The 12479-nt window shown below is 33.7% G+C and overlaps 1 pseudogene; it reads left to right on the top strand.

Annotated features, from left to right (window-relative positions):
• The window catches only part of LOC149546961 (putative auxin efflux carrier component 1d), a 28181-nt pseudogene extending 22539 nt beyond the window's left edge, over window positions 1-5642 (top strand).
• Window positions 5643-12479: the final 6837 nt, after the last annotated feature.

Below are 12479 nucleotides of genomic sequence, written 5' to 3'. Positions count from 1 at the left end.
GAGGGTAGCCTCGCTTTGAGGCTACCCCTGCATATTTTGTAATACAATTATTGCTAGCACTTGAGTATCACCAAATGATGTAATCGCAACTTTTTATCTGAATTGGGGAGACATTTATAGAAGTTACATTTTCATTATCAAGATATGTTATAGACTAAAATTTGATTCCCAATTCTAAAACTAATCTATGAAGTTTAGTAAACTTATAAGCTTGTGAGTAGAAACTTAACCATTCTACAATTTTTTTTGTTGTAAGGTTTATAGATTTGAGTGAAAAATCTTCAGCTTGATAGGTGATTTGGTTATGTAGGTTTGCACGAGGCCCACCAAACGTATGAAGAATATATACCTAAACGTTTTAGTTTTGGGCACAAAGGAATGGCTCAAGAGGAAATCAATCACAAGGAAGCTCCTCCTCCCCTTGCAAGCATCTCCAAGTTTGGTTCCAATTCAACAGCTGAGCTTAATCCCAAAGGCCATGACAACTCCAAATTCACAAATATGCCTCCTGCGAGCATCATGACTAGACTTATTCTTATCATGGTGTGGAGAAAGCTCACTCATAATCATAACACTTAGTCTAGTCTTATAGGCCTCACTTGGTCTCTCATCGCCTTAAGGTTTGTTTCCTGCTTCTACTACTATTTTGATGTATCAAATTGTTCTGAAGTGAGTCATGAATATATCACAGTTCTTTGTTTCCTACTATTGATTAACAATTATTCTAGCCATAACCTATTGCTCTGTACAATTTTTGTAACAATTTCTTGCTACTGCTAAGGTTACCATTGTTTATGGTTTATGTTATATAGTTCTATCTATAGGGAAAGAGACCCAATAGTCACTCAAGCTAACTTTGTACATCTAGATCTCCTAAACCATAAGTCAAATTATGCCAATTTTTTCAGTAAACCTCCTTAGGTGACTGAAGAGCTTAAAGCTAAGGTTTCAGCATTTGGGCATTTATGGATCTCTTTGTAGAGGTCGTAGAATGCAAAGTGGTCAAAAAGTGCCATCACTCATATGAAACCCATTATGTTCACCCCTCAATATTTGCTCACTTAAAAATAGTACTTGTGTCACAAATGGATGAATTAGCAACCAAGAAAGTTAAAAGATGATCAAATATTAGTACATATGTGATCGACTAGTACTACACGTATTATCATTTTTTTAGACTTTTTAAAAGCGATAATTGTAGAGTATCTATCAAAAAACCCTCACAATAATTAGACCCATAATGATTACTGGGTCTCTTCCCCTACTGCCATATCGTCTTTTGTATAGGATTAAGTGGATGAGAGAAAATATTACTTCTGAGGATTGTACACAAAACAATGAATTCTTTCAGTTAATAGAATTAAATCTATAGGCTACCACAATGGAGCAAATGACCTTATACTTGTGAATATTAGGATCCATGTTAATCGAATGTCATCTTTATGTGAATTTCTTTTGAGTAAGTGAAAGGGAATACAATTTTTTGAAGTGTGCAAGGATTTTTATGATATACAGGTCTATGAATAAATGAATCTTTGTTGTTTTGTATCAATATCAAACATCTCTGATATATTTTCATGTTTTTATAATCATTTTTGCAGATGGAAAGTTGAAATACCTTCCATCCTAGAGTAGTCAATAAGAATATTGTCTAATGTTGGTCTTGGTATGGCCATGTTCAATTTGGGTATGTTTTGAATCCTTCTCTCTCTCTTTTTGAGGAGTTATTACGCACATCCTGGAGCATGGCTTAGCTAAGCCCTGTAAACATCTAAGACTGGATTAAGATTTCATTGAGTTTGTCACATAAAAATAACTTTTAAGTTATTGTAATGGATTCATTAATATTGTGCTTCAAATTTCCTGCTTGGGTCACAAGACTGTTCATGGCATTGCAACCCAGAATCATAGCATGTGGGAATTCAATTGCAGCATTTGCAATGGCAATCAGGTTTCTTACTGGGCTAGCTGTAATGGTTGTAGCTTCTATTATTTTTGGTCTAAGGGGAGTATTGCTGCATGTTGCTATTGTCCAAGTATGTAGCTAAGTCATAGGATATTTTGAATTTCATCCATGAAGTTCAAATTTCAGCAAATTTTTATCCTTTCCAAACTTCATCTGAATTATATAAATTTCAAACCTTGTGACTTAGGCATCTAATAATGTTGCAAACCTTTTGAGTAGTACTTATTTCCAAAACTAGCTTAAATTAGGAACCTTTTTTTCTCTCTAAATCTATTTTCTGTTATTTTGCTCAATAATCATAGATGTCCGATTGTTACGTTTTCTATCTTAGAATTTAAGGGGTGATAGTAGAGAAGTTCTTATATAGTTGTCTTATTCATCAACCATCTAGGGATCTCTAGGCTCTCTTGATTTTTGGTACTCGATATATGCATGTGATTTTTTCTTTTTTGATGTTTGTAAAGTTCTTTTTGTTTTAAACACCACCATATTGCAACTACATTAGTTTCATTATTCTCTCCCAACGTCGCTCTTTTTTTTCTTTTTCCTTTGAGTGAGTAGATTGGTCACTTTCATCTTCTTTTATAGTTATAATTGTCTACAAATGTTCCATTCATATGAGCATCAATATAAGACCAATACAATTTCAAGCACAACAAGAGATTAGTACTAGCTTCTTTCAAGCAACTACACTAGAAACTACATATGGAAGACCAAGAGTTACAAACTAACTAGAAATTATCATGAATCACTACTTAGAGTTCCATATTAGATGTCCCTTTGGGTTTTGAACTGAGATATCTACAATGAAAACTCCTTCAAACAATAAATTTGAACCCCTTGGAGGCTATCTTACTATTTTTAAAAGTTGGTCCCTTATTTATTTTTTCAGTTGTTTTTGGTGCAATTGACGTAATCTTCGTATTGCCATTCAAAATTCATTTCCTTGATTCTTTATCTTTTCTTTTCTAGGCATGGGAAACCATCCTTATTTATTTCACTCAAGAAACTATAAGACCTTGGGAGACTTTCAACCAACTATGTTAGAGGTCAAACTCTTCCTTTTCTAAGCAGTTTGGAACTCTTAAACAGCTAGGGTTTGAACCTGGCATGGGTTGGAACTCTTAAACAACATTTCCATTTGCAATTTCCACCTTCTCAAATGCTTGTCCAAGAATTTTTTAGTCCACCACTCACCTATGTCCTTCATTTCTACTCAAATTCATTCAACTTTAAAACCAATTGTTGAGTGATTTTAAAAATAGGAAAATAGGAGGAGAACTAAGAAACCATAGAACACACAAAAGTTTGCATGAAAATATTGAATTACATGGTTCACCAATGTATTGCTACAAAAGCAATATCTTTATTAATTGTTACAATAGAAACAAAGCCTTTTCTCATCTCTTATAGAAATGGTTTTTACTTCTCAATTATGAAGAGATGATTAATGGTTTAATGAATACCTCATACACTTAACAGATTCTCTACTTACATGTATCACTTGGGATTTAAGAGTGTTCTTGCACTTGTTGGAACTGAAAATGTGTGTAAGGATCCAGCTTTAATGTCTCATGAACTTGCTATTGGCTTTTTGGACTCTTTCCTAATTATTTGCTCCCTTTTGCTTTATGTTGAGCTACAGCTCATACAAACCAACTAGCCTCATACCTAAGGGTTCTAATTTATTGTTCAAGTGCTATATCAGCTAAGCTATTGGTCCCTTCATGACCAATCCATTATTAGAATGGGATGTGGTTTACGTTCAACATGCCTCTAAAGCCACACATCAAGTGCTCGGGGCTCCTGTCTTAATTCTAATACCATTTATTGAGCGACAACTCATATAGTCCAATTATGACTCAAACCTAAAACCTTCCATTTGCCGCTAGAGTGCTCTACCAATTGAACTATTGAACCCTTTGTGGTCAGTTCATTGTCAGTCTAAGTGGGGCTTGTTTTCCAAAATTTTAGAATAGAGAAATATGGACAGTGCAGCATTGGACTTTTGGACATCTTGTGCAAATCACACAAATTTAACATACAAAGTTTTTCTTTATAGGACAAAAAAAAAAGGAAGGAAAATCATAAAAAGTATACATAATCATTAGACTGACAATAATACAGTACTAAAATCCTAGCCTCACCCCTTTGTTTCTTTAACAAGTTATTTTGTGCCTTTACTTTCAATAGTTACTGTTAGATATTCATTGGATAAAACTTACATACATAATGGTTAATTTTCTTAATAGCATGCAAACCATTTATACTCTGATTGGAGAATTATATAACCTTTACCATGTGAATTTGTCTGCAGTTGTACTTCAATAACAGGCCTGAACAATAATGCTTACCAAATAGCAAGAGGAATAGTAAGTTTCCCTTAAAACTAGTCTTATTTGGACACATAATATCATGAAATGCATGCTTCTAATTTAATTATCAATTGAAAATTTCTTCCTTTTGTCCTTCAATGAATATCTACCATGTAATGTTAATAATGTGATATCTATGCACGTACAACCTTATATTGACTAGAATGTGCTGGAAAATAAAGTGCTTCTATTGTCTATTTATTCATTATTTGGTGCACCCTGCCAATTTGCTCAAGTTTTTCATTTTCAGGAACTGAATAGGCTCTATGGAGTCGATAGAACTTGTGACTTTGTAAAGGTAAACAATTTCTCCTATGGTTAAATGTAGAGACTATTAATGTACTAGTTTCATCACAAATTAGAGGTTCAAGTCAACTTAATTCTCATTGGTGAAAAAATAATATATACACACATCAACATCGAAGTGCTTGAAGATTGCTCATTACCAGTTAACTGCTTTCTCTAAACATTTTTCATGAAAGTATATTTCTTTGAGAATTGATTTGTGATATATGATTTGTAGGGAGATTTCATGAAGATGCCTTTTGCAAATGATTCTTTTGATGCAATATATGCAATTGACGCTACTTGTCATGCCCAAGATTTGGTAATTATGCAAGATTTATCCATTGATTAAGATACACAAATTTGCATTTTTGCAATTTATGCTTCATCATGAAAAGAAATTTTGTAACTGACTGAGAAGCTGACATAAGTGTCTCATTTAGTTGTTATAGTATTCTAGACTTGTATGCCTTATTCTCAATACTCACAAACTTTATGTAACTGGTGACTAAGGTTGACTACTATAAAGAGATAAGAAGAGTACTTAAGCTTGGTCAACTATTTGCAGCATATGAGTGGTGTATGACTGACACTTTTGATCCAAAGAATGAAGAACACAAAAAGATTAAGGTTTAGACCCACCCAAATGAAGTTTGTCTATGTATTAAATTATGAAAGAATCATATAGAGTTCAAGCATAGTACTTCCATAAGAAACTAGCATATCTAATTTTTGTTGTGTCGTAATTATTAAATGACAGGTAGAGATTGAACTTGGGGATGGGTTGTCTGACATCTGTATCACAAGTCAATTTCTAGAAGCTCTAAAATCTACTGGATTTGAGGTAATATTTATGATACATATTCCATAAACATTAGCATAATTTGGTATAAATACTAGGTCATTACTACAAAGTGTAAAAACTAGTTGATTAGGACATTTAGCAATCCCTGATTTGGGTGCTCCATTTCAATTTGTTTAAATTGTTTTGTCCAATGTAGGTTGATGCTTTTTAGTTTCAACGTTGGAACCCAAAGTGTCATATTTGGTAGGCATGTCCATTCTTATAGCCTTAAATTCATTGACTATAATTTTAAGAAAAATCTATGGCGAGACTTATTTTTCAGATGCATGATGAGAAAGGATTTCCACATTGAAAATTTTTATGAGAATTCCTAGGTTCAACAGCTATGTCTTTTCCAGGGCTTATAACATCTCTTCTTTTGAGCTCATGCAAGTGACAAAGGATGAGAAGGGTAGACTTTAACAACGGCTATTGCTTTTGTTATTATTGCATTTTTTATTATTTTTCTTATCTCATATCTATGTTTATTTTACATTTTTCATTTCCACATAAATTGTGGCCTGAGGGGCCACACCTTTTTATATTGATTTAAGAAAAAAGATCACACATAAGGGTGCATGTATAGCTAACTACTTAACATCTAGAATCATATTAACAAAAAGGTTTATATTCATTCTCAAACATATTAAATTATACATCAGCATAGCCACCAGGGCTAGCCTCCAAGAGCTTAAGGAAGTAGAAAAGAAAAACTAAACAGGGCTTAAATTTCCACTACTAGTACCACCCATTCCTGTTGGATGTGGATTACCCCTTGAAAACCCATCTATATTGATTTTGAGGAAATCATTTGGGAGGGTAGACCACTAACCTAAATGGTTCACTTTCTTGACTTGTTGAACTCTGGGACCAAACCTATTTTGTGAAGAAAGAGAAAAGCATTAATCCAAGTGACTAGCAATGTAGAGATCCAAAGAAGTAAAAGGCTCCTCATCACATAATTTAGCCTAACTAGTCTCCTTTAACATACCCCTTATTTATGCCAAACTTGAATAACTTCCTTTAGTACATTTTATAACATGTGGCAATTTATTTACAAACCATCTCTTTTTTTCGCAAAATATTTGGAGGTTTTGAAAATGTTGAACCTTAAAAATGTATTCTAGATGTTAATTTTTTGAGATGTGGAGAATCGCTTTTTCCTATGTGAGGATGTTCTAGAATCTTGATATTAGTTTAAGTATGATTTGACTATAGGTTCTTTATGCACCAAATTTCTATAGAGATCTTCCCATTCTAGACCATCTTGATGCACAATTGCAGATTTGATAGGATTCTGCTAGTTGGAGAGGGAGACTTCCACCATTAACCTCTATGCTTTGCTTGATGTCCATACCATGTTCCCAAGGTGCCATTTTACCACAACTTAGAAGCAGGCTAAAGAAGTAGTGAAAAGTTTCCTTACAGCTACCATTACCAATTCCATTTTTTTACAAGTTTGAACAATGGATATTTAATATATCCATTCACTGCATATCCCACATTCATTGCATATCTGCAGGCCACATTCCTCTGAGATTTCCACCAACCTCAAGTGAATTTCTCCATTTTTGGAATGGGAACTAACCAAGATACATATTCAACATTGATCGGGGACACATATTCATGACAAAAGGATAGCCAAACTCACTTCTAGTCATGACCATGCTTTGCGGCAACTAAGTACACCTTAACTTAATCACACTTGGAAAATAGGATTGTTACCATGTTTTGCATTATCACCTATTGCATCCATAATAGATAATTACATATATGGCAGGCACAAGAAAGCTTTGTTATTCTAGTTAGTTGATTTTTGACAATACACATTTCAAACTTGTGCCAAATGAATCAAGTTCATGGTTCAAAATTGCACCCACTTTTCAAAACTATTGCTATCACAATAGAATAAAATGATGTCAATTGTTGTTTAGTTGACTTTAGTTTGGAACCCTCCTAAAAGAGGGATCAATTTAGTTTTTCGAATCTCTCCTTTTAGTTGCAGGATATGGTGAGTGATTTTGTAGCATTTGAGTTTTTTCAGTACTTCCACGTGTAATATCCCTAGACTAAATAGAGCATAGTACTAGCATCTCTTATTCAAGCTTTTGAGAAGTATTTAAGTAATGCAAACATTTTTTTCAATTGATAACATAGAGCATATTAAATAGTGTGGTGGCATTCTGTTGGTTCATCCATAAAAATGTCTAGTGAGTTTATCCCCTTGCATACCTGTCTACTATGATAGCTGGGGATATTTGTTTTTTCTGTTAACATGTTTTTAAAATTTTATCACAACTTTTCGAGCCAGTGAGTTTTGTGTTCTAGCTTTCTGCCACTCATTTGATTTAGCCTTCTGTTAATCTTTTCTATTCATGTTTATTGCAACTTATTTTTAGATGATCACATTCATGAGTTGGATCTTTTTCCAAGAGGTTAATTATGACTTAAGTTTTGATTTACTTATGATGTTCAAAGATTTTGATGTACATAAATGTTATTAAGTTCTATAATCTCTCAGGTATCAGAGGAAGGCTACTTTATATAGTGAACGGGTTGAAGAACTCAATAACATAACTTTGGAATGTGATGATCGAAAGAGACAATATGATGAACTACGAAAAAAAAGGTGAGTGCTTGAAGACTTGCAAAATTCAACCATGGACATGCATGATACTTCAAGGATGAACTTTGGTCATACAATCAGTATTGATATTTTACGCACTAAACTCTAATCGTCATTATTCTCAAGCTAGAAATTCTCTTCAATTTGTGCTCATGTATAACCAAGTCAGAAACTTCTTTATATTTTTTTAATTTTTAGATTGCCTAATGTTTAGGTTGGATGAGTTCATGCTTGGATTCAATACTATTTCTTTAAAGTTGAAGGAAATGTATCAGGTCAGAAACTATTAATTCTTTAGTTTTATCATCAATAAGTCAAATTTATGAATACTTTACATTAAAAAAATGTTACGGAATAAAAAATATATGCAGATGATAACTTTGGGTAGTGATGTTGAGTTGGGGTTGGTTGACTCATTGGACCCTTTTGTTGAAGGTGTTTTTTTTAGTGTACGGCCTCCCAAAAAGAGTTGGAAAAATATTGCTAACCTATCTGGTGGTGAAAAGGTATATATCAAGTGTCCCATTGAGTCATATGTTTGAGCTAAGTGTTAATGAATGGCAGCCAATGCTGATTATTGATTAATATAGTTGCTAGAAAAGACCATTTTACTTTGTTTTCAAGGACTCCAAGACATGCATACAATTTACTATTTAGTCAACCATTGATCAATATTTGCTATGTATAGCTGGTTCTAATGAAAATTTGAATAAAATAACTTCCATTATTTAGGAATAAAGTACTCCTAGATCTATTTGATGATTTTGTAAGCTCTTTTGCCAGATTCTTATACCCAAGCTCTATCATTGTTGCAAACATTAAGTTCATTAGCTTTGGTTTTTGCAATTCACCATTACAAACCTACCCCGCTTTATGTCATGGATGAAATTGATGCTACTTTAGGTAAGTTACAGTCTTTCACTTTTTAAAATTTGCAAGATGCACATGTCATCTTGATTCAAAACTCTCAAGGTGCACATGTTGTGCACAACTAGCTTAATTTGGAAAGTGTAATTATAAAGCTGCAACAATAAATCTTTAATTGTTCATGCTTTTGATAGAATTGAACCAATAAGCATTTATTTTGGAACCCTCCTGAAAGAGGGATCAATTCAGTTTTCCAAATCTCTCCTTTTCTTAGATAGAGGAGTGTAGTAAAAACTATTGTATTTTTTACTAGAAAGTAAAAACTGTGACTACTTTAACTTATTTTTAATATTTACCCATTTTTTGTTCAAAATGATAATCTTTGCAATATTCTTGGCTATTGGAATGGTACTGAACTTTTTTTTAGATCGGGTAGTGATAAATTTACTTGTAGTGTAGTCTTTTCTTCTAGAATCCATTCATGGAAAGAGTAATTGTCTTTTTTATAATTGATTTTGGCTTACAGACGGGGGAGGTGGTTTGTCCCATCATCAATAACAATATATTTTGAATATATTACTATTAATGTCCTAAAGTTTTATTGGTTGCTTATGAGTTTATCATTTGTGAATGCATGTTATAACTATTATCATTATTGCATTGTAATGAAGTTTAATTGGAAACATGGGCATGAGCACAGGGATGGATTTTTGTCTTTCAACTAAAGTTGGTTGTGCAGTGGCTAGTGTCTACTACTAGGGAGATATTTGTGTCCATCCTGCCCACTTCTTAAATTGGTGGATTTTAAGGTTGATATTTTCTTTTTGATACATGGTAATTACCACTTTCTATGTTGGGTAGGATGCCATTTCCAAGTTGCTAGTATATGAATAAGGGTAAAATGATATTGCATCTGATAGAAGGAAGATCTATATGATTAAAATCTAGTCTAATCCAATCCTAGTTTCTCAGTCCCGCAACTGTCATTTTTTTCACTGACTAGCCTGATGATTAATGTAGAAGGTGCCAAAATCCACTTGTGAAGAGCATGCTTACCATATATAGCGGTGTTTCTGATTTCCTCAGTGCTTTATTTTTCTATTTGCCATGGCTACCCAAAATATTTTGACCACAAACACCTCTTCTTTGGAACAGAATAGTTTGAAGTGATGTGTGGGGCATGTCTTGATTTTTTATGTTGTTATTATCGGTGCAATTTGCTGATGTTTTGGTGATTTTTAGTGGGGTTTGAGCAGTTAGTTGTGACAATGTACATAATTACACATTTTACAACAATTTGTTTTAAGCATTTAGTTCCTTTTATGTAGTCTTGAGGTCCTATTTTAACTATTTGCAAGAATATAAATTATATCTATTATCTAATCAAAATTTCAGGGCCAAGCTCATTAACTACTCCATCAGTCTCTAGGCATCCTTCTAGTCCTCAAGCTCACATGGCAGGGAACCCTCCATCTTTTGGACTGCTAGTAAGCATTCATGAAAATTTTAAAATAAATATTCCTTAACATTTACAAAGATCTAATGATCTAAAATTTATTTGTTCTTTCTTTGATTTTCTGCCACCCCGCCCCCCCCCCATTCTCTCTACTTTTATCTCTTTTCAGCCACCTCGACCCGCTGGTATGATATCTTTAGGGCCTCAAAACTTTGGACCTCTAATGCCAATCCAAGTATGTTGTCTCACCTATGACAAATTTTTAATCATAACTATTTTTTTAGTTCTAATTTGGAAGTTTGCACAAAAACATTAGCATTTGGATTTATTCTCCCTGAAGTTTTTAATAAAGAAGTCTAATGATTGAAAGCAGTTTAGACCAAGAGTAGCTCCACAGACAAATCAGCAATTTATAAATCTAGGTAGCCAACAGTTTCAACCTGTAGCACAAGGCATGCCACCACCAAACATGTCTCTCTAGCAACAACTTGTTCAATACCCACCACAGATGTAGCACATTCCTCCGCGCCCAAGGTAGCAGCATCAAGCACCACCATCATCATAGGCACCATCTATGTCATATCTTCAGCAACCAAGGCCAATGGTATCTAGGCCTTCTCCGTCCCAGCAATCTCAGCAATCATCATAGCCTATGAATATGCTACCTCCACTAGGTTTGGGGGGCATGGGAATGCCACCATCATCATCCTATACTGTAGACTTATTTTCATATGTTGCAATTATTTTTCAGTTGTTTCTGGTTTCCATAAAAAATGTTTGCATAAGTAGTTGGTTGTGTGCATGTTATGGATAAGCTTATTTCCCTTTTATCTTTTTTTAGTTTGCTACATCCTCTTCATATGGACAATCGCCAAATTCATTCAATGCAAATCCAGCCTATTAACATGCTTCGCAACCTCAGTATATGTCGTTAGTAAATTTTGGAGCACAGCAATGGGGATCTGTAGGTCAAAATAGTGTTGTACCACAGGCAGCACAAACAAACCAACAGGCAGCTTCTGCTTCCCGTAAGATTCCATCCCATAGATTTTTCTAGGCATGGTGTAGTGAAAAGGATTTTGTCATTAGTTTCAGCTTGCCATAAGGAATGTTATTACTATGAAATTAACAATTCTTTTGGATTTCCTTAGGGGCCTCCTGTACAACCTTTGAATTCTAATTCGCAAAGTTCTTCAAAGTAGCAAGAGCATACTACTGGAGATGGAAGGAGGTACTAAGTTGATACATTTGAACTGCATTAGATTTTATTATTTTAATAAACAGCATTACTAAGTCAAGCTGGGTTTGATATGGTCTTATTTTGAGATATGCATTTGGCAGTTATTTACATATCTATTTGTTTGACCTTTTAGAAAAGGCACAAAGTGTTGTTCTGAGGTTTTGATAGTCATTTTTAACAATGGGGGATTTTTTTGTTAGCCATCCTTGTTGGCTTAGTCTGTATGTCGTATTCCTTTATAGGATCAAGTTTAGTTCTTTTCATGCATGGTTTAGATATCTGTGGGTCATATCAGTGAACTTAAGATTTTTGTTTTCATGTAGATACTATTACAATAAAAGGACAAGGGAATCTAGTTGGGAGAAGCCTTTAGAATTGATGACACCAATTGAGGTGAGACATCCAAGATTTCTTACCTTTTGCTTATATCAAATGTATATATATGTTGTTACCATAGAATGGTTTATTAACTTATGTATTGTTGAATATCCTTGGAATGTATAAAATCTTAATCATCCCTCACATGGTAGATAAAATGTGGACTAGTTGATTGAACTTGTTTCATGTAGATTATGTTTTTCTTTCCATGGCCTACCACTCTTTTGTTGACAGGGTGCTCTTAATTTTATTCAGAGTTGAGGGTTTAAGTTTAGAACCCAGGTTCTTTATGGTATAGGATGGGTGTTTGTGAGAAAATATTACTATATCATTGATGTCAGCATTTCATGTTGTTTTGCAAATTTGTACTAGCTATCATAGATAATAATACTGCAAATTTAGATCTAGACGAAAGCATTTGTTGTCTAAGGTCTGTTATGCT

This window comes from Cupressus sempervirens, chromosome 7, assembly GCF_028749045.1.
Source record: "Cupressus sempervirens isolate cs-2001-9-10 chromosome 7, ASM2874904v1, whole genome shotgun sequence".
Taxonomy (NCBI): Eukaryota; Viridiplantae; Streptophyta; class Pinopsida; order Cupressales; family Cupressaceae; genus Cupressus; species Cupressus sempervirens.
Note: the sequence above shows the minus strand (reverse complement) of the source record. Positions and strands in the feature narration are given on the sequence as shown.